Genomic DNA, 27311 nt, shown 5'->3' with positions numbered 1-27311 from the left:
ACTGTGAGGCCTGCTCCCTTCATAGGCTAACATTGGGGCTGCCCTCATACACTGTTGAAGTGGCAGCTGCTGATCTGAAAGGAGCAGGAAGGTCATATTTAGTATGGCCAGAATGGTAATCTAAAATCCTGCTGACTGGTGAAGTCGGATTTAATATTACTATTCTAGAAATGCCACTTTTAGAAAGTGAGCATTTCTTTGCACTAAAAACTTGTTGTGCCCTTCAATCCACGTCTGGCTAGGTTTAGTTGACAGCTCCTTGTGCATTCACTCAGACACACCCCAAACACAGGGTACTCAGCCTCACTTGCATACATCTGCATTTTGAATGGGTCTTCCTGGGCTGGGAGGGTGGAGGGCCTGCCCTCACACAAAGGACTGCCACACCCCCTACTGGGACTCTGGCAGACAGGATTGAGCTGAAAGGGAACTTGGTGCATTTCTTAGAGACTCTTTGAAATCACCCCCACTTCAAAGGCACAACTTAGTATAAAACAGGGCCTCTGCCCTACCTCATCAGACACTTGCTGGAGAAGAAACCTGAACCAGAAACTACATCCTGCCAAGAAGAACTGCCTGGCTGCTCAAAGGACTCACCTGTCTGCTTTCTCCAAAGGACTGCTGTCTTGCTGTTGCCCTGCTGCCTTGCTGAACTCTTGTCTGGCTGTGAAAGTGCTCTCCAAGGGCTTGGATAGAGCTTGCCTCCTGTTCCTTGAAGTCTCAGGACCAAAAAGACTTCTTCCTTTCACGTGGACGCTCCGTGCGCCGAAAATTTCGACGCACAGCTTGTTTCGCGGCGAGAAAAACGCCGCACACCGACGCTGATCAACGCGACGCCCTCGGGACGATCGAGACTTCGACGCACAACCTCGCAAGGACAAAGCCGCCCGACTTCCAAGGAGAAATCGACGCGACGCCTACCGTGAGTGCGAAACTTTGACGCACGGCCTCGCAAGGACAACGCCGCCCGACTTCCAAGGAGAAATCGACGCGACGCCTGCCGTGAGACCAAAACTTCGACGCACGGCCTCGCAAGGACAACGCCGCCCGACTTCCAAGGAGAAATCGACGCGACGCCTACCGTGAGATCGAAACTTCGACGCGCAGCCCCGCAGAACGACGCGCAGCCGGAAAATAAGCAGGAGAATCCACGCACAGACCCGGGACATCTGGTAATCCTCGCGATCCACAAAAAGAGACTGTCTGCGCGCCGGAAAACGACGCCCGACTTCCCCGCGTGGAAAAGAACGACGCAAGTCTGTGTGTGCTGAGCGGAAAACGACGCACACACCCCTTTTTCCACGCATCTCTTCTCCTGTGGCCCTCTGAGGAGATTTCCCACCAGAAACCAGGTACTCTGTGCTTGAAAGACACTTTATTGCTTTTTAAAGACTTAAAGACTCTTAATATCACTTTTCAGTGATATCTTTACAAATTCGTATTGCAACTTTGATCGTTTTGACCTACAATTATCCAGATAAATATTCTATATTTTTCTAAACACTGCGTGGTGTATTTTTGTGGTGTTATACTATGGTGTTGTATGATTTATTGCACAAATGCTTTACACATTGCCTTCTAAGTTAAGCCTGACTGCTCGTGCCAAGCTACCGGAGGGTGAGCACAGGCTGATTTTGGATTGTGTGTGACTTACCCTGACTAGAGTGAGGGTTCTTGCTTGGACAGAGGGCAACCTAACTGCCAACCAAAAACCCCATTTCTAACATTGGTGATCAGCGGTGAGGATAGGACTTGTGTTTGTGCAGTGACATACAGTAGCTAAGTATTTCACTACCTACCCACAGTTGAAGGTCAACTTGATTTTTCATCTTTTTTGGCTTTTTGTTCTCTGATGTCCTCCTGGATATACTAGTGATATTTTGGACTTTGGATTTTGGTTTTTGCGGATAAGATCTTATCAGAATGGGATTGCTTACCAACTCATGCTTTGTTCGTACTGACCACCTCACTAAGGCTGACCTAAGGAAGCTTTGCAGACAATGGGGCCTTCCTGTAGCAAGGAGATCTACTAAAGCGGAGATGCTCCATCACTACATAGTCTGGGGGGAGGAAAGATGGGCAGAGAGAGAGGCAGCAAGAAACCAAATGACTAAGTACCCCTCAGATGAGGAGGAAGACTACTCAGATGAGGAGGAGGGCTACTCAGAGTTGGACAGTGACCCAGAAATAGATGAATGGCTCCGAAGTCAAAGGCGACAGGAGCAACAATTAGAGGAGTATCTTGCAGGGGTTGAGGCAAAAAGACTTTTAGCCCTGGAAGAAGAAAAGATTGCAGCTCAAGAGCTGAGCGGTAAAGAGCTGAAACTGGAGGCCGGAAGGGCTGAGTCCAGTTCAGATGGTGGCAGCAAAAATCTTGCATCCAGTACTGCTGAAGAAGGGCACAAGCCCAGAGATGTGGTGCCCAACTTGAAGAAGGGAGTTGACACACCCCAGGTAGTTCAAGGGTATGAGGTAGTTCCCGTTATGCACAGGGTCCCTGAGAAGGATTGGGGAACTGGCACAGGGAGTCATATTCCTACTGGGGGGAGGGACACTTTACTGACTCTAGCAGAGAGTGACAGAGAAAAGGGTTCCCCCCTGGTGGACGTCCTGGATATAGAGTGTAGAGACATCCCAGAAGAGTATGGGTTGAGTGTCAGGGACAGGCAGATACTGTCTCACCAGTCTCAAGAGGGTGATATAGAGTGCTTTTCCAAGGCTGAGTTACTGGGTGGTTGGGTGAAGGGTACTGTGGTTAATACATGTGAAGGGCAGAGTGATGTAATTGCTGGAGAGCATATGTCTGGTCCTTATTTTCCAGAGCTACGCCAACACCAGGTGGAGTGTGAGTTCTCTGACCCCAGGGAACTTACAGTGGAGGCAGACTTTTGGGTGAGTACCAGAGAGTCTGAAGAGGCATTTGGGGGTGCTCCTGAAGGGAGTGGTCTATGTGATTCCCGACCAAGTGAGGTGGGAGAGGATTGTAGTGTCCCAGGTAGGTCTCAGAGCCTAACCTGTACCGTAGGGCCACCTTTTGAGGGAAGCCCTGCAGTGTCAGAAGAACGTGGGGGGATGACTGTAGACAGCATCCCAACAGTTCTGGTGTCTGGCAGTACCACTCCTAGTGGGGGGGTGCAGAAGTCCAGACATAGGGTTGAGAGGGGGTGGCAGACCCCAGTGGAGGATCTTGAAAGTCAGGGGTCAGCTCTGAGAGCAGAGCCCCCCAGGAATGACCCAGGTGAGACCGTTTCTGGTTTGGGGGAAACCCAGACTCTGCCGGATGGGCAGAGGTCGGGAGACCTGCGCCAACCAGACTCTTGTGTGGCCCTTGGGGACGGCGTGTCCCTTGTGGGGGGTGAGAGTGCCCCCCAGGAAGTCCTGGCATGCCAGGCAAAGATTCAACCTCAGGGTGGTGACTCTGGGTTGGATAACCGGGTTCAGAGGTTAAACTTTGACCTGGTGGGGGGTAGATGTGCCCCCCAGAAAGTCCTGGGATGCCAGGCGATGGCTCAACCTCAGGGTGGTGACTCTGGGTTGGCTTACCAGGTGAAGAGGTCAAACTCTGACCTGGTGGGGGGTAGGTGTGCCCCCCAGAAAGTCCTGGCGTGCCAGGCAGTTGTCCAACCTCAGGGTGTCGACTCTGGGTTGGATGGCCAGGTTCAGAGGTCAAACTCTGACCTGGTGGGAGGTAGGTGTGCCTCCCAGAAAGTCCTGGGGTGCCAGGCAATTGCCCAACCTCAGGGTGGTGACTCTGGGTTGGCTAACCCGGTTCAGAGGTCAAACTCTGACCTGGTGGGGGGTAGGTGTGCCCCCCAGAAAGTCCTGGTATACCAGGCAATGGTTCAACCTCAGGGTGGTGACCCTGGGTTGGAGAACCAGGCTCAGAGGTTAAACTCTGACCTGGTGGGAGGTAGGTGTGCCTCCCTGAAAGTCCTGGCCTGCCAGGCAATGGTTCAACCTCAGGGTGGTGACTCTGGGTTGGATATCCAGGTTCAGAGGTTAACCTCTGACCTGGTGGGGGGTAGGTGTGCCCCCCAGAAAGCCCTGGTGTACCAGGCAGTTGTCCAACCTCAGGATGGTGACCCTAGGTTGGAAAACCAGGTTCAGAGGTTAAACTCTGACCTGGTGGAGGGTCAGGGTGCCCTCCAGGAAGTCCTGGCGTGCCAGGTGATTGTTCTACTTCAGGGTGGTAACTCTGAGTTGAATGGCCCAGTTCAGAGGTTAAACTCTGACCTGGTGGAGGGTCAGTGTGCCCTCCAGAAAGTCCTGGCGTGCCAGGCAATTGTTCAACCTCAGAGTGCTGACTCTGGGTTGGATACCCAGGTTCAGAGGTTAAACTCTGACCTGGTGGGAGGTAGGTGTGCCTCCCAAGAAGCCCTGCTGTGCCAGGCAATTGTCCAACCTCAGGGTGTTGACGCTGGGTTGGATGACCAGGTTCAGAGGTTAAACTCTGACCTGGTGGGGGGTAGGTGTGCCCCCCAGAAAGACCTGGCGTGCCAGGCAATTGCCCAACCTCAGGGTGGTGACCCTGGGTTGGGGAACCAGGCTCAGAGGTTAAACTCTGACCTGGTGGGAGGTAGGTGTGCCTCCCAGAAAGTCCTGGTGCGCCAGGCAACTGTTCAACTTCAGGGTGGTGACTCTGAGTTGAATGGTCAGGTGCAGGGGTTAAACTCTGACCTGGTGGAGGGTCAGTGTGCCCTCCAGGAAGTCCTGGTGTGCCAGGCAATTGTTCAACTTCAGGGTGGTGACTCTGAGTTGAATGGTCAGGTGCAGAGGTTAAACTCTGACCTGGTGGAGGGTCAGTGTGCCCTCCAGGAAGTCCTGGCGTGCCAGGCAATTGTTCAACTTCAGGGTGGTGACTCTGAGTTGAATGGGCAGGTGCAGAGGTTAAACTCTGACCTGGTGGGGGGTAGGTGTGCCTCCCAGGAAGTCCTGGTTTGCCAGGCGGTGATCCAGTCTGAGGGTACAGACCCTGGGCTGGAAGACCAGGTTCAGGGTGTCCCCCCGGACCTGGAGGGAGGGGCTACTGATAACAGTGCCCCTACCATGTTGTCTTCTGAGGAGGCCACTCCTAGTTGGAGGGTGCTGGACCCCAGAAGGGAGGGCAGGGGGAGGGAAGCCTCACCCCGGGCCCTAGTCCAACCTGAAGGTACAGACCCCAGGTTGGAGGGCCAGTGGCAGGTTAACAGCCCTGCACTGGTGGAGGAATGGTACAGGGCGACTTCTGTAAGCCCCCTGGCCATGTTGGACTCTGGGGGTACCGCTCCAGGAGGGAGGGTACAAAGCCCCAGAGGGGAGGACCAGGTTCAGGCTGTCATCCCTGACCTGGTGGAAGGGAGAGTGGTTAAAGGGTGCCCAGCACCTGGGGCTACCGCCCCCCACTCTCCACAGCCACAGTGGTTGGAGAGCTTTGAGAGGCCTGGGGCCTGGCTCTCATCCCTGGCAGCTGTCAGTAATCACTGTGGCTTGCTGTCCGGGTGGACAGAGTTATCCCTGGGGAGAGGACAAGTGTCCCACCCCGGGGATAGAATGGGCAACACCACTGTGTTGGTCCTGGTGGTACTATCCTGCTCCTGGGATACATCTGTGAGCAATGTAAGGTTAGGTGCTGCACAGATGGGATCCACAGGAAAGGAGAAAGGTTCCCCATGGATGGGCTTAGTGGGCCCTGAGAGTATGGACAGAGGGATCCAATTGGAGTCAGGAAGGCGAAGAACTGGAGCATGCCCCTGCTGTTGTGGGCCTGGGTCCTTGTTCTGTCGCCTCAAACAGGGAAGTACATCAGGATAGTGATTGTTCTCCCCTGGCTTTAGGCTGGTGGGGGGTCATGTTGGACCTGGCTTTTTGACAGGGACATCCCCAAACTTTTTGCCTCCTTCCTCCTATTTTTTCTGACCTGTTGTTGTTGGCTTTTGACCTCTGAGCACTTTACCACTGCTAACCAGTGCTAAAGTGCATATGCTCTCTGTGTAAATTGTACTATTGATTGGTTTATCCATGATTGACTATTTAATTTACCTGTAAGTCCCTATTAGAGTGCACTACATGTGCCTAGGGCATGTAGATTAAATGCTACTAGTGGGCCTGCAGCACTGGTTGTGCCACCCACCTCAGTAGCCCCTTAACCTTGTCTCAGGCCTGCCATTGCAAGGCCTGTGTGTGCAGTTTCACTGCCACTCCGACTTGGCATTTAAAAGTACTTGCCAAGCCTAGAACTCCCCTTTTTCTACATATAAGTCATCCCTAATGTGTGCCCTAGGTAACCCCTAGAGCAGGGTGCTGTGTAGGTAAAAGGCAGGACATGTACCTGGGTAGTTATATGTCCTGGTAGTGTAAAACTCCTAAATTCGTTTTTACACTACTGTGAGGCCTGCTCCCTTCATAGGCTAACATTGGGGCTGCCCTCATACACTGTTGAAGTGGCAGCTGCTGATCTGAAAGGAGCAGGAAGGTCATATTTAGTATGGCCAGAATGGTAATCTAAAATCCTGCTGACTGGTGAAGTCGGATTTAATATTACTATTCTAGAAATGCCACTTTTAGAAAGTGAGCATTTCTTTGCACTAAAAACTTGTTGTGCCCTTCAATCCACGTCTGGCTAGGTTTAGTTGACAGCTCCTTGTGCATTCACTCAGACACACCCCAAACACAGGGTACTCAGCCTCACTTGCATACATCTGCATTTTGAATGGGTCTTCCTGGGCTGGGAGGGTGGAGGGCCTGCCCTCACACAAAGGACTGCCACACCCCCTACTGGGACTCTGGCAGACAGGATTGAGCTGAAAGGGAACTTGGTGCATTTCTTAGAGACTCTTTGAAATCACCCCCACTTCAAAGGCACAACTTAGTATAAAACAGGGCCTCTGCCCTACCTCATCAGACACTTGCTGGAGAAGAAACCTGAACCAGAAACTACATCCTGCCAAGAAGAACTGCCTGGCTGCTCAAAGGACTCACCTGTCTGCTTTCTCCAAAGGACTGCTGTCTTGCTGTTGCCCTGCTGCCTTGCTGAACTCTTGTCTGGCTGTGAAAGTGCTCTCCAAGGGCTTGGATAGAGCTTGCCTCCTGTTCCTTGAAGTCTCAGGACCAAAAAGACTTCTTCCTTTCACGTGGACGCTCCGTGCGCCGAAAATTTCGACGCACAGCTTGTTTCGCGGCGAGAAAAACGCCGCACACCGACGCTGATCAACGCGACGCCCTCGGGACGATCGAGACTTCGACGCACAACCTCGCAAGGACAAAGCCGCCCGACTTCCAAGGAGAAATCGACGCGACGCCTACCGTGAGTGCGAAACTTTGACGCACGGCCTCGCAAGGACAACGCCGCCCGACTTCCAAGGAGAAATCGACGCGACGCCTGCCGTGAGACCAAAACTTCGACGCACGGCCTCGCAAGGACAACGCCGCCCGACTTCCAAGGAGAAATCGACGCGACGCCTACCGTGAGATCGAAACTTCGACGCGCAGCCCCGCAGAACGACGCGCAGCCGGAAAATAAGCAGGAGAATCCACGCACAGACCCGGGACATCTGGTAATCTTCGCGACCCACAAAAAGAGACTGTCTGCGCGCCGGAAAACGACGCCCGACTTCCCCGCGTGGAAAAGAACGACGCAAGTCTGTGTGTGCTGAGCGGAAAACGACGCACACACCCCTTTTTCCACGCATCTCTTCTCCTGTGGCCCTCTGAGGAGATTTCCCACCAGAAACCAGGTACTCTGTGCTTGAAAGACACTTTATTGCTTTTTAAAGACTTAAAGACTCTTAATATCACTTTTCAGTGATATCTTTACAAATTCGTATTGCAACTTTGATCGTTTTGACCTACAATTATCCAGATAAATATTCTATATTTTTCTAAACACTGCGTGGTGTATTTTTGTGGTGTTATACTATGGTGTTGTATGATTTATTGCACAAATGCTTTACACATTGCCTTCTAAGTTAAGCCTGACTGCTCGTGCCAAGCTACCGGAGGGTGAGCACAGGCTGATTTTGGATTGTGTGTGACTTACCCTGACTAGAGTGAGGGTTCTTGCTTGGATAGAGGGCAACCTAACTGCCAACCAAAAACCCCATTTCTAACACTACTAGTGGGCCTTCAGCACTCTTTTCACCACTTACTGAAGTAGCCTTTCAAAACATGTCTCACGCCTGCCACTGCAGCCGACAGTGCAGTTTTAAACTGCCATTTCGACCTGGCAAAAAAAAACCTTTGCCAGACCTAAACCTCTCTTTTTAGGGTCGAGCACGCAAGCGATCTAGCCTGTTGTAATCTCTCTGTGGGCATTTAACTACGCCCACTCTTGCACCCTTGCTATTCATTCTTTGTTGTGCTTGTCTTAAATGCAGCATTTTTGTGGGTGCATTTTGTGAAATGTCCCTCCTTTGTGTGCTGGGTTCCCTCCCCAGGCGTTTTAACTAAATGAACATTTTTGCTGGCCATCACACTACATCACACTTCCTCCTGTTACAAGGTGTGATGGCCCCTCCTCTGATTTCGGTTTGCCTTTCATCCCAGCTGCGATCCTTTGTAGACATTCAGGCAGGGAGCAATGCAATAACTCCTGTGCTCACACTCATGGCAGCATTGGTGCTTTGAATCGGCTTGCTTCTGTCAACTGTTTTACTTTTCATTTTCAAGATTTACAACGTTCATAGCTCTAACTCAAGCAAACGCGAGACCCATTGCATTCCAAATGCTTGTTTATTAATGTTTCACAGCTCGTGTATCAGCACAGCGCCGGCTTCACGAATGCCGCACTTCATGTATCGGACGGCATTTACATTTACCAAGTGTTTTGTTTTGTCAGCATGGCGCCCGCTTCACGGATTATTTTATGAGGAGGTAGCGTGTGTGCGGCTGTTTATATGTTAGTGTCCGTTCAGTAGCAGGCATGGATAGACACTGCCAGTAGTTTTGGCCCCCGCAGAGGTTGCTCCAAAACGAAGGACAATGGTGGCTGCCACAGGCAGCAGTGCTCGAATCCAGCACCACTGCAACTTGTTTTCGTAATTATTTGTTAGACTGCATGGTCAAGCTGCATGTGAGGCTCCATCTGCCACCGGCTAAGAGCCAACCTGCTTGTGATTAAGTTTCTGGAGACACATTCTACATTGCTATGAGGACCGCAAACATTGTTTGGAAGCTCTGCGCATTCTTTCTGTTTCTTATGCAGGGCTGAAGCTTCTTTGAAGCTTTGCTCATTTGTTCCTAATAAGTGCTACCGATGTCAGCTCATTTCTGGGTATCAAAATTATTTTTGCAGTTCTCAGCCTTTTCCGATGCCATTACACTTCTGTTCAATATCTCCTACCCACACTGTGCCATCAAGGTGACATGGATATGTTTTTTTCTTGTTTCTGTTGTTGTTTGCAGCTGGTTGCACAAGAAGATTTCTTTATGCTGATCTACAGCCCAGAGTCATCCACCAGGACTGGCAGCAAGTTGCAGTTTCCTTTCAGATGAAGTATGCAGCAGCTGCACCGCGCATTGCATTCTCTTGCGGAACCCCAACCCATCACATTCAAGGAAGTTCCCTACTATATCTTTTAGCTGTGATTCAGTGTCATGTTCACTTGACTTTGAGTGCCCCACTTGTAAGGTCTGAAAACGGGGCAAGTGACGCATATTTCAGTTGCATGGAGTAGTCAGATGGGCATGCTGTCTGAATAAGTAAACACGTTTAAGCATTTTGCTAATCAGACGATGAGCTTTTGCTGTGGCAAATACCTAATTGTTTGCCTCATGGACCTTTGAGAACTTCTTATTGCAAAAATAAAAATGTTTGGCTTTAAGGTTTCTTTCATGCTTCTTCCTGGACCAATATGTGCAATGTATCCTTTATGCTGGAGTTTCTGCATCATCGCTATCAGTATAGGGTGCATCAAGTGGCACCATGCCATCAGTGAGCTCCCACAATCCCTGCCCCTTGGTGCCCCAATTAGCTCTCTTCTCCAGCTCTCACAGTAGGATAACTATTATTATCTATAGCATGACAAGTATTACTTTCCACAGGTCTTTTATGAGCCATCTTTTAGTTGTATCAGCCTCATATAAAGAATACATATCTTTCAGAATAAATAATACATGGCTTATTATTTAGTTGCCTGTCTCTTGCACACATACTCTACCAATCTGTATGCAATCTTTTGGTAAATAGGGTGTTTCAGCCAGAGTATTCCGTTTTTCCCCAGCTCCAGCAGTAGAAATATATACACCTATGCGTTTGCGTATACTCTTTTAAAGAGAATGTTGGGGTTGTCATGCTGTGCAGTGGAACAAACTGAGTCCCGGTGTTTTATTTGGAGCAAATTGTGTTCTGGCGCTTGAGTGACAACAAAGACGCGTCTGTTGCTTATGTTAGGGGCTGGGATCCCTCCTCAGAAAATTAGTAAGACTAACTTTGTATTCTTGACATGCAAACGTTAGTAAATATTTTTGCTAACTAGCACAAATAAAAACACTTTAATCCTTGCATTGCCATCTTCACCTAATCTCCCATTGTATTCCTATTGTTTGCACTAACTGCTTTGGATAGCTTTTTTAGATAAAGACTTTTTTATTTTTTGTGATAGGCTTTGACTCTTTACCCTTCCTCTTTGCATGATGTTTTGCACATTTGCATGCATTATTGATAAAGTTATGCCTGGCAGTCTGGTACTTACATCGGGTTTCAGTTTATAACCCAGACCCAGATTAAGCTGCACCACAGGATAGGCAAGGCTGGACAGGAGACCTCTGCTCATGACATGTGGATACAAGAGCTGTTGTTGAAGCTTTTGAGTGGTTAAAGTTTTTGGGAGAAATTAGAGCATGTTTGTAATTATGCTTTCTTCACTTCCTCTTACATTCAGTAGAGGCATGGGTAGCTTCCAAAGCAAGAGAACCACTTCACAGCAGAGCTAGTGTGACCAAGTGTGATTCTTTCCAGGTATCATATTGATCTCAGATATAAATATGAATATACAGACCTGATGTGGATATGTAAGAATTGTAATTGAATAACAGAAAACGTAGTTTTTTGATATAACATGGTTTGGCAGCATTGATTAAGATGTGAACACCTTAATAGGTAAGGCTACACAAACGCCACTCCGCTTGACAACACTCTATGCCACTCCACGCTTCCGTACACCACTAATCCTGAACAGCAGCCACACTGGTGTACAACATGGCTAAAGCACATTGGCAAAGCCAATAGCTCTCTCGTGTGGGAGAGACCTATTGGCTTTGCAAATGCTTGTTCACATAGAGTGCACCAGCTGAGACAGTCCTGGGAGGTGTGGGCAACCAGTATAGTGTCAGTAGAGTGGTTTGCTGTGGACTCTAGGTAACGGCTCTGCAGGATCATAGACATGGGCAAAAATAATCAGCCCAGGACTCCGTTGATATTTGAACAGAGGAAGTGAAAGAATGGAGCACAAAGAGCACAGTGGTTAAACGGATTCTGTGAGTGAGGTGGACATGCAAGATATTAAGACATCACTACATGGCCTGAAAAAGAGTGTAACCACTATTGATGAAACAATTGATTCCCTCACAGTACTCTTTGATCAGCTAAAGGAAAGAATGTATCAGCAGGCTTAAAAAATAGGCATGCTCTGGATCTCCAAAAGACAAGACATGATGACATTGCAAGACGCTCCCCAGTCCAAGTTGAGGAAAGAGCTGTTGGAGATAAAAGACAAAAATGAATAATCGGGGGCTCGATCAAGGAGGAAAACTCTTCACATCATTTCTGAAACAACAAACATGAGCAAGATGGAAACCTACATCAAGAAAATGCTATCGCTGGAGTGGCCCACGGAAAGTTTTCTTACCACCTTGGGTTCAGAAACCGCAAGCGCTCGACCATTAGAGGTCGACTGAATCTTTGGACTTGATGACGAAGTAAGTGGTCAGAATTGTGTTAGCCCACGGACCACTAATTTTATGATAGACTACAATAAACACCATGAATGACTCAACACCAAATCAAACTCCAAACTGAATCAAGTTTTAAAGCTTTTTTACAATCCCAAAATCAATGTCACAAAAATGGTGCACAGAACTAAATTACTTACGTACATGATAACCATAGGCTGACCGAAAAGTCTGAAAAGATTCAACCTGCTAAACATCAATACAGCTAAATGTTCCAAAAGGATAATGTAGATTAGCAACAATACTATATGAACATTGTTAGCAGATGATGGTGACATCATTGAACATCCAAATACAGATTCAACAAATCAATTTCAGAGCTAATCAGGATTGAGACTTGCATGTGTGGGAATGGGCTAACACATGCTGGTAAAAGCAAAAATAAAAGAAGACAAAAATAATTTGGAAAACATCTAACTAGGACAACTAACTATAAAAATGCTAAGTTACTAACTGGAAAGGAAAACAAGAAACAACATTTAATTACACCTCTCCTCTTAGGACAGCAGCAGGAGTTGATTCATCAAGTGGAGAATTCACCATCTTCTGGCAGTGGTTGGCAGCAGCATCAGAACGGTGCAGAACACGAGCTGCACATAGGACAAATCAGCATTTCAGAATTAGATGGCCTTATTAATACTGAACCACATAACTGTATAAGGCAGTTAAGACTATGATGAGGAAACTCATCAGAAACTCAGAACAGAAATGTGACAGCAGACTTAAGCTGGATTCTGGACAGTATCAAGGCAGAAGGAGAACTGACTTCAAGCAGGATCGAGAGAGGACTGACTTCTGTTCCAAAATAATTCTTCACTAATTAAACTAGCCAAAATCCATTTGATTGGTCCATTCGGTGGGCATACACTTGGCGCTGACGTCAGCATCCAATCATGGTAGATGGCACCACCAATTTCTGCAACAGTCCATGTTTCTACTATGACTTCATACTGTTCTACTAAAACATAAAATGTTCTAAAAATGTGTTACATTCATTTCCCTTCCCATGGCAGACAATAAACTAAACTAATATTTTTTCATATAAACTTCATAAATCTTCTTGTGCAATTCAGCAGCTAGAACAAATATTGCTACATTAATTACATTTGAAACATGTGCTTCCCTACAATACAATGGTACATTCACATTACATTTTCCAGCCAAAAGAAAGGAATTCAGGTTAAAGTTGAAGTTAAACATGAGTAAAATTTTCCATTGCTGCTTGCAAAATGAAGCTTTCAGGCCTAGTTAAGGTAATAAGCCTAGACACATTTAATACATGTATTACTAACAAATTAACCCAAATGCACCCATAAAATCAATTCAAATAACATACGCAAAGCAAATTAATTTAATTAAACATTATTCATGGTATGTCAATACAATTCTAAACGTATTTTCTATTTTCACGTGATGAAAGCTATTTATTTCAATATGTGTGTTTAATTTGAATTCATTTTAATACTCACAATACCTTTTATTTCCACAATTTCTTACTCAGAAATAATACTTTCATGTTAATATTTATGAATAATTCACTCAAAAATAAATGTAGTGTCAGAAATACGACTGGTAGGCACATTATATCAGAACAAACACACAGGCTATTTGGCTGGCTGAAGGATCATCCTCAAACCTTTTGCCTTCAACCTCCTGTTTTCTGCACCTTCGTGTGTTTGCCTTTTGGGACTCGGGCTAATCAGTGATAAAGTGTATGTACTCTTTACTTTAAGCATGGTGAAAATGTATTACACCAAACTGGTCATTTCATTTACTTGTATGTGCCTAGTAAAGTGGTACTGCATGAACTCAGAGCCTGTAGATTAAATGCTACTAGTGGCCCTTCAGCACTGATTGTGCCACCCACTTAAGAAGCCCTTTAAACATGTCACAGGCATGCAATTGCGGAGCCTATGTGTGCAGTTTTAAACCTGCCATGTTGACCTGGCCCACACCTTCCTTTTTAATACACATAAATCACCCCTAAGGCAGGCTCTAGACAGGCCCAAGGGCACGAAGCAGTGTATTTAAAAACTTGGGCATGGGCTTTTAAGTTTTACATGTCGTATTAGTGAAATACACCTATATTCATTTTTCACTACTGTGAGGCCTACCTCTCCCAAAGGATGGCAGTGGGTCCCTTTATTACATTTAATATGTGGTACGTTTCAAGTGGGGGCATATATGAATGTCAAATTTGGTTTCTAAAGATTTGTAATTTAAAGCCTCTATAATGGTAAAGTCAGATTTTAAGATACAATTTTGAAAGTGCCACTTTTAGAATGCTGGCATTTTCTTGTCAGTTGTTCTTTGTTTTGCTCCCAGACAATGAGACAAAGGGGGAGAAGGTGTTGGAAGGATGGGCAATATCTGACTTGACAAGGGGGCAGAGCTGTCGGCTATCACACTAGCACATTACAAAGGAATGCTGTGCTGCTCTGCTGTCAGAAGATCTGCTGTTCCGCTTGCTGAAAAGGAAAACTGGACTTCCACCCTGAAGTCACTCCAAGTGTCAGCTGACTGGCTTCCTGTTTTGAGTTACATGAAAATAAAAAGCTCCAGAGGCCTCTCTGCCACCATCCAACTGACCTGTTGCCTGGATCTGCAACTGGACGTACATGAGCCATGCTTGAATCTGTTGGAGTGAGATCTTGATTCTCAAGAGGTGTCCCTTGGGTCCTGCTCCCTTGGTGTGGCATCAGTTGAGCTCCCCCTTTCAAAGAAAGGACAAATCCTGAAGCTTTGGGCTCTTTCAGCCAAACAATAAAATGCATTTGTTAAGTGAGTGGCTGGTTCACTCAAAGCATCCCAGCCCTCAAAGTGAAGACTGATACCATACAGCATCATCAAGAAATGAGTCTGCATTAAATACCCACGTTTTTAGCATTCCTTGAAATATGTCAACTGAATGAGTCCTGTGAAGCTTGTGTCACAAGGCATTTCAAATCGTGGCCATAGGAACCATGTAGGAGTTGCCTCCATGACAGGCTTTAAGGAATTTCAGAATCCACATCAGGCAGAGGTTGTTAGACCTCAGGACTCTCTCTTGTTTGTTCAGACCCACTTTTTGCTACCACAAATGGACCTGTTTGTACACAGATCTTGGCACCCTTTTGACCACAACCCCGAAGCTCCTGTGAACCTGCCTTTTTGCCCCACAGCATCCACTGGCGCTCCAACATCGTTAGCCCCTGATGACCGTCAACACAAAGCTTCAGCGTCTGTGATGCCCAACAGAGTCTTCACGATACAGCAAATACCATCTGTGACACCGGGCCTGCTCATCTGTGATGGTCTCCCGGTCACTCACTGCCTCCTTACTGCTAACTGGACTTTCGTGCCAGACTTTGGAAGATAACTTTTTCAGTGAGACTAACCTGATTCCTGTATCTGGGCTGTGATCCATCGTGGTTGATTTGAACTTGTGACTTTCACCCAGTCTTGCATGACAGATAGCTGTAAGTTGTGTTTATGCTTGTTGGAGCTTTACTTTTCTGAAATCTTAAAAATTTAAATTCTCTGGTTCTACTTATCAGAATGTTGCCATTTTGATGTCCAACAGTTTATTAAATTTTACTCTATATTCCTAAATTGATGTGTGATTTTTCTTGTGTTATGTTTTCACTGTTTTACTTTCTGAAGTTCTGAAAAAATACTTTAGACATTGCCTCTAAGTTAAGCCTGGCTGTTTTTGTTCAAAGCTACCAGAGGGTTAAGCACCGATTAATTTGCGGTTTTCTTGTATTTAACTCTGACAAGAAATGTGTTTGCTGCTTGAATAGAGTTTCACCCCCCACAACTAGTAAATTTCCAGCATAATCCAAACATGAAAATATATGAGAATGACACAGAGTAGACAGACCTAATTATTCAACATAATTAAATAATGCCTGTAAAGCCAGCCATGTTCTAGCATATCTTGACATTCACGTAGGCATATTGCGGGTAATACACCTGAATCTTAATAGAGAACAAGGGTTCACATCTTGCTGCATTGAGCATAGACTCTCTACCTCCTAGTCAAACTGTGCAAAGGAATCCAGATGCCTGCTTTTTATGAATATTGGCTGCTAAAGAAGACATCTACCTCAATAAGGAATGTGTACTTAGTCATCCTTCCATCACTCATTTTCTTTCAGAAGTTAACAGACAAGCTGCAACATATCCCACGAGTGTTGCACCTATAGGGTGATGATTTCAATGTTGTCATAGATTCCCAAATAAAAAGAACATCTAATACTACCTACTCAATGGCACTAGTGACTAAAGCACTAAAGCAAATATTAACACAGCTCCAACTTATAGATATATGTCAGCATCAAAACCCCTTGGGTCACACATATGTATGTTGATCACCGGTACACACTATTCTATCCCATTTAGACTATTGGCTTCCCTTAAAGGACACTGGCATGTGAACAACAGATCTTAAAATTTTAACCTAGATGCTCTCTGGTCATGCACTGGTCCTACTGCCACTAGCAATTCCCACAGAGTACAGCAGATGGCCTTTCCCCTCAGGTACCCTGCTTGGTCCGGTTTTCTGACATGACCTAATTGTAGATTTGTACTATGTGGTAACTGTTGTGCACATGGTTGTAGGTAACCAAGGAATCTGACAAACTTGGAAGAACTCTTCAGAGAGAATAGATCTTTACGAGAAGGGACTTCTCATCCTGAGATAGAGGTAAAGAGAGGTTTTGATAACCCTAGTGCCAAATTCACCCAAGTCCCTAACCCAGCCAGCTGATCGCAGGTAGATTTGAGAACAGATATCTCATGGTCAATTGGAGGTGGGAATTCAGAATATGTAGAAATTCATTTAACTTATGAGAATTACTCTTTGTGTGTTCAAGGTTAAACTGCATCTACCCTATTGGAAATCGCACCACACCTGTAGCTCAAGCCCCCCTTTCCTAGTTCTAATCTATCTTCCTTGCTGGCATAATTTTGGTTAGGAATACAGAGTTTCGTCCATATTATCTCCCCAATGCCAGATCATAGACACAGAGGTAAGTGATGTCTGATCTGATATTCACAAGCTATTAACAGTATGTGGAATTACAGAATTTCACATTTCAGATACTGTTGCTACAAAAGCCCAAACTATCCTCAGGGTATTTGAGAGGTTTTGAGAATCACTCTAACAATCAACAAATATAACCTCACCATATAATATTTGTATCTGTCATAGGGAAGTGGCTATATCATTGGTTAACTAGTGGCCATTGAAAATACCTAGCAAACCCATAACCACAATCCATAGCATGGCTAGGGGCAAAGCACTTGGCAGTGATAGACTAACTGTTGGATTTTATTAAGAATATGCAACACTTCCTGCCCCACACCTCATTAAGTTGGATTAGGAAGTATTTGATGTGGAGCAAATCCCTGGCACTTTGCAGGAAACACTACTGATCACTCTTCTTAAGTTATGTAAATGCCTTCCCAATTGCAATTCCTACAGACCATTGTCTTTAATAATATGGACAATAAAGTGTTACCTAAACCTCTGGCCAGTAGACTGCGTCCTCTCATGTCCACTGTTGTGCTAACTGAACAATTGGGTTTTGTGCCAGGAATAACTACAATTTACAACCTGTGTATGGTCTTTGCCCTCCTGCAGCAATTGAATCCTAAAATACTGCAGTATTTTTAGATGCTCCTAAAGCATTTCATTCTTTAGAGTGGTCACACTTGTTTTGAACTCTCAATAGAATAGGTTTCAATCCTGTGTTTATAAAATGGCCGAAATCACTACATGCCCTTCCAACAGTGGTAATTGGTAATTTGGACAATATTAGGCTCTCCTAACCCGTTAGTATTCAACACAGCACAAGATATGGATGCTTCATGTCCCTATTGCTATGGGTGGGCAAACCACTGAAATCTTGAGTCTGGAGCCTAGCGCTGGCACACCTGGAGGTACTGTTATTAGAATCACAAGTCTATAACAAGCCAAGGTTTTATGTGACTTTTCTGTCTGCCTCCTGCTACCCAGGATGTGGCATTACAGCCAGAACTTCTGACTGTGGAAATGGGAAAGTAGATTTGAGCCTTGGTGTTGGCTTAACATCCTGTGATTATGGGCAAATCACTTAGGGCCCGATGTCTGACCTTTTGTTTTGCGACACACAATTTGCGATCCATTTGCGAATTGCAAACTGCGATTTGCAAAACAAAATGCACAATAGTGTGAACCACACTTTTCACGATTCCCAAATAGGTCGCAATCAACCTGCCTCATTAATATTCATGAAGTAGGTCGCAATTTGTGACCCATTTCGGAATGGCCGCACTCACAGGGATGGTGGCCTGCTGGGCTCAGCACACCACCATGTCTGTGACTGCTTTTCAATCAAGCAGCTTTTTTTTTTAATGCAGCCCATTTTCCTTAAAGGAAAACAGAATGCATTTCAAAAAGAACAATGAAAAGTTTTCATTTCATTTTTTCTGAGTAGGCAATGGTTCGTGGGGCAAAGAGTGCTCTAAAAAGATATTTTTGCATGCATTCACAAAGGGTCCCGTGGGGACCCTTTCCCATTTGAAGATGGGTGAACACCAATTTCAAATTGGTGTTAACTGTAATTGTTTTGCAACCATATTCACGGTCACAAAACAATCCTACATACCACTGCAACTCGCTATTAGGAAGGGATGCCCTCCGGACACCCCCTTCATAATTGCGAGTCGCAATCCCTATTTTGCGAGTCAGTAACTGCATACTGACTTGCAAAAGAATGATGGTACATCGCACCTGGCCATTTTGCTGTTGCAAATAGAGATTTTTGCCTTTTGCGACAGTAAAAAGGCATCGTACATCGGGCCCTTAAACACCCCATGCTTATGAACAATGCACGTGACCTTGTGTAAAGCTAGTGCTCAATAACCTTGGTGGAGTTTCTGCTATATTTTAATAGGAAGTTTATTTACACGCCGCTGCCAGCCAAATAGTACAATATCTCTGCTGTTTACCCAGTGGACAGCAAAATAGTATATAATGTCTGCTGTTTAGCCAACCAAAGATTAAATAGTGGGGATGTTTACAATTTGACCAGTGTTTGGATAAATAGTGTGAAGGAGGTCTTTATTTAGCCAGCCATAATGAAAAAACTGACTTCAGGCAATGGTAGTGTGGTGGCCATCTTGTAAAGTGGATGCAACGTGTGTAGTAGTTGAAAGTAAGTGCATATACATATGGACAATAGTTTATAAAATGGGAAATGCATAAATTAAGTGAAGTTATTTACCGATGAAAATAACGTAAAATCAAGTTTGAATAAAACATTTATGTTATTTTGTCATTCAATTAAGACATGTAGAAATCAAACAGAACCTTCAGGATATGGCACACATATATTTTGCGCTTGAATCGGGAAGTATTTGGCTGTCAGTAAAGAATATTGAGTATGGTTTTAAAGCATTTCACATAAATGTTTTATTCACTCATGGGCATGCATTTTCAGAGCTGGGCTATTGTGGGGCTTCTTGTGGAAGGTCTTGTTCTAGCCTTGGGCTTCTGCTTACGGGGATTGTTCTTGTTTAGTATTTCAGGTCTGGCAACACAGCAGTAGTCAAAAAGCAGCTGCAGATAGGTGGTATCTGTGCTCCAGAGAGAGGGGCACACAAAGCAGGTAATTGGTTTTTGGGGGCACAGTACTTTGGGGGCACTTGCAGGAGTTACTTTGAATGAAAATCTGCAATGGGGAAGTAAAAGCAGAGGACAGGTAAATAATGAATCTGGGTAACTCACAGGAGCAGTTCACTCTGGTGCCTGTGAATAAACACACTTTTTCATATTATTCATTCAGAAGAGTAGGTCATAAGGATTAGGAACAGGCAGATAAGGGTACAACATAAACTAGGGAAGCTGAATCGGGGGGGGCTGATGGACGAGGTTTAGGGTGGGAATGATGAAAAGGTCCAGGGCCGGGAGCCTGTGGAACAGGAGACCCAGGATCAAACCAACTAGGGGCAGGAAAAATTAGAGTAATGACCAATAAAACCAGGAAGTACATGGCTAGGAAGTTGTTAGACTAGCATTAACTGGAGGTCAAGAAACATCATAACAAGGAAAGGCTAGGATAATCAGTGACAGGACAGGTTATTGTGGAGCCATGCTGGCAAAGGGCAGGGGAATGAGGGCCAGAAGTATAAGGGCTAGATTGAACAGGACCTAAAATATCAGGGTCTGAAGGGCAATGGGCACTCTGTCCAGGTTACTAGGACTAGCAGGACAGGGATTAGGAACACCGAGGGGACAGTACGAAGGGCTCCTAGAAGACCAGAGTAGGAGGATTAAATAAAGTAAGAGGATCATGTAGGAAACTGGCCCTTGTTGCAGTTAACCCTCTCACTTTTTTGCCTCATATTGATGCTGACTTGACTGAAACCGCACCATTGTTTCCACAATCGCACACCTCAGGCACACAGATAAGTCCCTTGTAAAAAGTACACATGATACCAAGGGCCCTGTGACCAGGGAAGGTCTCCAAGGGCTGCAGCATGTATTATGCCACCCTGGGGGACCCCTCACCAAGCACATGCACACTGCCTTTGCAGCTTGTGTGTGCTGGTGGGGAGAAAAAGGCAAAGACAACATGGCACCCCTCTCAGAGTGCCATGCCCACAAACCACTGCCTGTGGCAATGGTAAGACACCCCTCTAGCAGACCTTACAGCCCTAAGGGAGGGTGCACTATACCATTGGTGAGTGTATAGCTACATGAGCAATATGCCCCTACAGTGTCTAAGTTAATTCTTAGCCATTGTAAGTGCAGTGTAGCCATATTGAGTATATGGTCTAGGAGTTTGTCATTACGAACTCCAAAGCTCCATAATGGCTTCACTGAATACTGGGAAGTTTAGTATCAAACTTCTCACCACAATAAACCCACACTGATGCCAGTGTGGGATTTATTGAAAAATGAACCCAGAGGGCATCTTAGAGGTGCCTCCTGTATGTTAGCCAAACTGCTAGTGCAGGACTGACCAGTCTGTGCCAGTCTGCCACTTTCAGACAAGTTTCTGACCACATGGGGTGAGAGCCTTTGTGCTCTCTGTGGCCAGAAAAAAAAACAGTCCCCTGAAGGAACTGTAACACCTAGTGGTGAGCCTCAAAGGCTCAACTCTCGTGTTACAGTGCCTCAGGGCACTCCAGCTAGTGGAGATGCTCCCCCTCTGGACAAAGCCCCACTTTTGACGGCAAGTCCGGTGGGAAAATTAGGGAAAACAGGGAGGAGTGACCACCCCTAAGGTATTCCGAGCTGACATGATACCCTCCCTGCAGAATCCTCCATCTTAGTTTGGAGGACAGGGACCAACAGGGTTAGGTTTGCGTCTCCCTCCCCAAAGGGAGTGGACACAAGAAGGGTGTAGCCACCCTCCACAAAGGAAGTAGCCATTGGCTACTCCCCTCTGACCCCTGTAATGCCCATAAGTATAGGATTTAAGGGCCCCCATGAACCAAGATCATCATATTCCTGGTGACCTCACAAGAAGAAGAAGGACTGCCTAGCTGAAACGCCAGCAGAAAAGAAGGACAACACAAACTGACTTGGCCTGTCTCCTGCTTCAGAGAACCTGCACAAAGAAAGCAAGACATCCAGCAGGACCAACTACCTCTGCCAAGCTACAGAGGACTGACCTGCATCACAGAGGACCAGGAACTCCCAAGGACAGCGGCCCTGTCCACAACAAACTTTCCAACAAGGGACTCCAGAGCCTTCCCAGATGTGTGAGTCCTGACCACCCTACACCCGATGCCTCCGGCCCGTGTCCAGGTGGCCCAGCCAGCTAGAGAAAGTCCCCAGGCAATTGTGAGCAAGTGCGCACCCTGGGTGGACCTCTCCTACCCTCCACGGTGACACCTGCAGCGGGAATCCCAAGGACCCCCCTGACAGTGAAGCTCTGGATGAAGATAACAGATGCCTAAAAAGACCACTACACCTGCAGTTCCCAAGCCTTGGAAAATCCAACCTCCTGTGCAGCTTCATTATGCAGCTGGCCCTCCTCATCCTCCAGCCCATGGTCAGTCCAAACTGACCCCCTGGGCCTCGCCTGCAACGTCTGAGTGACCCTCGGGGTGCCCTTATAGACCAGCATTGGGATTCTGATGTCCTGTTTGCACCCTGCACCCGGACGCCCCTGTACATCTGAGGATGTGTGTTTGGTGCCTACTTGTGGCCCCCCAGTACTCCTCTAATCCCCCCTGGCCTGCCCTCTGAGCTGCTGGTACTTACCTGCAAGGCAGGCCTAATTCTGAGCACCCCCTGTCTCCATAGGCACCCACGTTAAACTTGCTCCTTTTTTACCTCTGCACCCAGATGCCAGTGTTGCTGGTGGTGGGAGTTTGGGGTTAATTTGAACCCCGAACAGTGGACTTCCTAAAACCCAGAAACTGGAACTATAGGTTTTGTTCTTACTGGCAAATCAAACTAACTTTTCTTACCCCCAGGAATTGTTACAAAAATTGCCCTGTGTCGCTTTTCAAACAGATTATTGCCTATTTCTCTGAAACTGTATGATTTGCATTTCTAATTCAAAGTACTATTGATATATATGTAATCTGCTCATTTATGAATGTACTTACCTGCAACTTGAAACTTGTGGTTCTAGAAATAAATTAAGAAAATATATGTTTGCCGTATAAAAACCATTGGTCTGGAGTTAAGTCATTGAGGGGGTCATTCCGACCCCGGCGGTCAAGGACCGCCGGGGTCGGCGGGAGCACCGCCAACAGGCTGGCGGTGCTCCGCAGGGCATTCTGACCGCGGCGGTTTGGCCGCGGTCAGAACAGGAAAACCGGCGGTCTCCCGCCGGTTTTCCGCTGCCCTCAGGAATCCTCCATGGCGGCGCAGCTTGCTGCGCCGCCATGGGGATTCCGACACCCCATACCGCCATCCTGTTCCTGGCGGTTCGCCCGCCAGGAACAGGATGGCGGTATGGGGTGTCGTGGGGCCCCCGTAAGAGGGCCCCACAAAGAATTTCAGTGTCTGCTTAGCAGACACTGAAATTCGCTACGGGTGCCACTGCACCCGTCGCACCTTCCCACTCCGCCGGCTCCATTCGGAGCCGGCTTCCTCGTGGGAAGGGGTTTCCCGCTGGGATGGCGGACGGCCTTCTGGCGGTCGCCCGCCAGCCCAGCGGGAAACACAGAATCACTGCGGCGGTCTTCAAACCGCGGAGCGGTGTTCTGTTGGGGGAACTCTGGCGGGCGGCCTCCGCCGCCCGCCAGAGTTAGAATGACCCCCTGAGTGTGTGCTTCTTCTATTGTCTGTGTGTCTACAACAAATGCTTTGCACGACGCTGTGATAAGCCTAACTGCTCAATCACACTACCACAAAAGAGAGCATTAGTATTATCTACTTTAGCCTCTGTTAAGCCTCTGGGGAACCCCAGGATTCTGAGCATACTATATCTCATTTTAATATAGTATATAGAGAGCCAGCTTCCCACAGATCATGACCAGGAAAACCGGAAACAGGGCTAATATCATAATGATCAGGACCAAGGGGACTAGGGCTCAGAATGCCAAGTGGAGCACAGCAATCATTACAACTAGCAGCACGAGGGTGAAGAGTATTTGAGGTAGGAAGGTTAACCAGCATCTGGGAGACCAAGTGGTATGCACAGTGGTGGGTAGGAGGACCCTGAACAAAATTACCAGGTTCAGGAGGACCCTGACATGGAGAACCTGGATCTAGGGGACCTGGATCTATGAATGCAGTACAGTAAGACTAAACAGACAAGGAACAGATCCAGGAGAACAAGGACAACCCAAACCAGGAAGACAAAGACTAAGATTGCTAGAACATGAGAATTAAGATCGACCAGGGCCTGTGGTACAAGGGTAGGACAGTGACAGTGAGGAAGGCCAAAACAAGATGACTAGAACTAGAAGGACCAAAAAGGAAAAGGGCCAGATAGACTAAGACTGGAGGAACCAGGAAGGGCATTGATGGCAAAAAGTCAAAGTTTATGATAATAAGAACAATAGGACAAAAAAGGACCATGATGGTCAGTACCGAGACCAAGATAGCAGGTGGGTCAGGTCCAGGAGAACTAGGCCCAGGACAACCTAGACTATAAGGAACTGCACCAAGAGGATCAGGGATAACGGACACAGAATCTAGAGACAAACGAGGGTCATGAAAAACAAGCATAGCATGACTTTGGCCAGGAGTGCCAGGTAGCTGATACCAGGAACACAAGCAGCCAGAGGCAGAAGGAAAGGTTCTAAGAGGATCAGAAAACAAAGGACCTAGGCGATTAGAAGATCAGGGCAAAGAAATCAGGACCATGAGTACCAGGACCAGGATGAGGAGGAAAAGGAGGATCGGGACCAGGGACATCAGGACCCGGATGGAGGTCCTGGCCACAGGGCAAGAAACAGGATGGGCAGGAAGATAAGCAACACAATGACCAGACCCAGGAGACCCATATAAATGAGTACTATGATGAATTTGTGTTGCAGCATGAGGACAAGCAGCAGGATGACCAGAGCCAGGCAAATCAGGACCAGATCCAGGAAGACAAGATGCAAGACCTGGGGCCAGAATAAGCAAGGAAGACAAGGAGTCAGTACCAAAAATACCAGGAGGACCAGGACCAGAGCAAGTAGGATTTGAAGAATTAGCACCAACAGGACCAGAAACGGCCCTAGGAGTGCCAAGGGGACCACAACCACTGGAGCAGGGCATAGAGTACCACGTACAACAGAAAGACCAGGACCTGGGGTAGCAGGACTAGGGTGAGGGAGATCAGGAGAACAGCTAGAGGAAGGAAGACTAAGGGGTACTTGGTCTGGATGTCCAGGAGCACTAGGGCCTAAATGATGCAGCTCAGAAGGACCTAAAGAAGGAGAACCAAAAGGGCCCAGACCATTGGGTGCAGTGCCAGAAGGACCATGAGGACAAGGTACAGTGCCAGGAAAACCAGGATGATCCAAAGCAGGAAGACAAGAACTGAGACTTCAAGGCCTAGGAGGCCCAGGACACAAGAGGACAGGTAGACCGAGGGGACCAGCAGGACTAGGAACTGAGTTAATGGGAATAAGATGAGTGGGGTGGGAACAATCAGAAGAACTAGGTCAAATGAATGAGGGTCAAGAGGATCAGGAGTGAAAAGAAAGAGCTAAGAGAATGGGGCCTGAAAGGACCAGGATGGTCAGAAGGATCAGAATCAAGGGGAGTGGGCACACAAAGACCTAAACGAGGAGGAGCAGAAACAAAAGGATCAAGTCTAGTGGGCACAAAACCAGGAAGAGAAAATCAACTGTGCGAGCCAAGAATAAGAAGACCATCACCTGAACAATAAAGAGGAGATGGCCAGGCAAACAGAGGCAACTAGACAAGAGCTAAGAGGACCAGCTTAATGAGGACCAGTGAGACACCAGAAAAGGGGAAAAGGAAGCTCAATTCACAAAGACACATAGTATCAGGACTTGGCATGTAAGGACAAGCAGGACCAGCAAGAGGAGGAAAACGACGGCTAGTACAAAAAAAGACCAGGTTGACAGGAGCCATGATGGCAAACTGGGTGGGTGAAAACAGCTAAGAAAAGGATGAGCTGAGCACAAAAGATCGGGATAAAGTAGATAAGTTCGTCCAAGATGTCAATGATCAGGAGGACCAGGGCCAAGAGTATCATGAAATGTTGGAGGAGGACCCAGAGAACTAGTCCGGTCAGGTGTAGGTGGACCAGGGCCATTAGGACCAGGACCGGATGGGGGAGGAGGATCAGCGCTAGGAGGACAAGAAAGGTCAGAACCAAGGGACCAGGACATGAAGTTCCAAATATAGCAGGAAGACTTGCAACTGAGGTATTGGAACCAGGCTGGGGAGGACAAGGAAAATCTGTTTAATCTGTTGCAGAGTGCTCTTATAATTCTACTAGATTTTTAAATTGGTCTTGAACAAATTAATGATATACGAGATTTAAGACCCCTGCCATTCTGGGTGTGCCTATGTAGTCCCCCTGAGTTGAAATCACATTGAATTGAACTAACAGAGGTCATGGCTATGCCTAATTCACGGTCTATCAAATGGCTTAGTCACTTAGAATCTACTTTTCAAGCAGTATAAATGAGTGCATAATGGACCACTCCATCTTCTATAACCAGTAATCATCTGTTAAATCAGCATTCTGGTCCTACACTGCAAAGGTGTATAAGTAAAAGTAGTATAGGATCTCTGACGTCATATGTTTTTCACTATAAATGTAATGCAGCCTTTGAACCATATCTTCCACTGTTTTTTTTTGCCATTGGTGCAAAACCCATTGTAGAAAATGGCTTATACCCTTTTGCAATGATTTAGGACTCAGAAGCTATTTATCAGCCTCTAGGGTACTAAGATCAACACAGACGGGCTTATTGAATTTGCTTTGAACAGGTACTTACATACAGTGTGGTTAATAAGAAAATTAGCTGGGAGATAACCCTAACCATCTACTCCCTGGTAATGTTTTAGTATTTTAGCTCAATAGTATGTGAGTATAATTGTAGGTCAATTAAAATTCTGTAAATCCACAAATTGTTATTTGATTTTAGGTAGGTTTCAATACCTTAGTTGTCTAGCTTAATTGATCTACACCTCTGGGTTTTTAGATGACTGTGACTGTCATGAGTAAGTTTTAGCAAGGAACTGCTGATATTGTATTCGCACATTGCACTTTATGGGTTTATTTGCAGGGAGATTGCGCCACCAATGCGTAAAAACTTTTAACACATTGGTGTGGCAGTCACTACTCCATATTTACAATGTGATGCATCTAGCTTGCTTTATCACTTTTATTTGTCCTTCGTCGAAAGGTTCCTGTGCCTGTTCTTGGTGCGTCACATAAGTATTAATGTATGCAAGGTAGTCGTCCCTGTGTAAGTTTTACAGCAAAACCGACTAATGGATATTTACAAGAAAGATGAAAAATGATGTATTGGATGGAAGTTCACCGCAGTGTACAAATGTGTCAAAATTCCTGTGCATCGGTAACCAAAGCATAGGAAATGATGCATTGGCATTATAACATAAAGAGAACACAGACAGAAAGGTCTGGTAAGCTCAAGAACACAATGGAGCTCCTCATGTTGCAACTGGGAGTGGCACTGAGAAGGCCACAATTCCCACCACCCCAACCACATGAACCTCTACCCACCCCATCACCCCAATGGCAGGACAGGAGAACAGGAGAAGGAAGCATGTATAGCCTCCTGTATAGCAGTGGGTTAGCCTCCTTGACCTAAGGTAGGATGAGGTTATCACCCACTACCAGTTACAAAGGCGGTCAGTTGTCCAATTGCTGCATCAAATAGCACCTAGGCTTCAAACAACAACTGGCGGGGTCACCAACATCCCGCCACAGACGAGGCTCATGTCTGTGCCCCTCACG

This window comes from Pleurodeles waltl, chromosome 6 (assembly GCF_031143425.1).
Source record: "Pleurodeles waltl isolate 20211129_DDA chromosome 6, aPleWal1.hap1.20221129, whole genome shotgun sequence".
NCBI classification, from domain to species: domain Eukaryota; kingdom Metazoa; phylum Chordata; class Amphibia; order Caudata; family Salamandridae; genus Pleurodeles; species Pleurodeles waltl.
The sequence above is the reverse complement of the archived record's forward strand: the minus strand, read 5'-3'. Positions refer to the sequence as shown.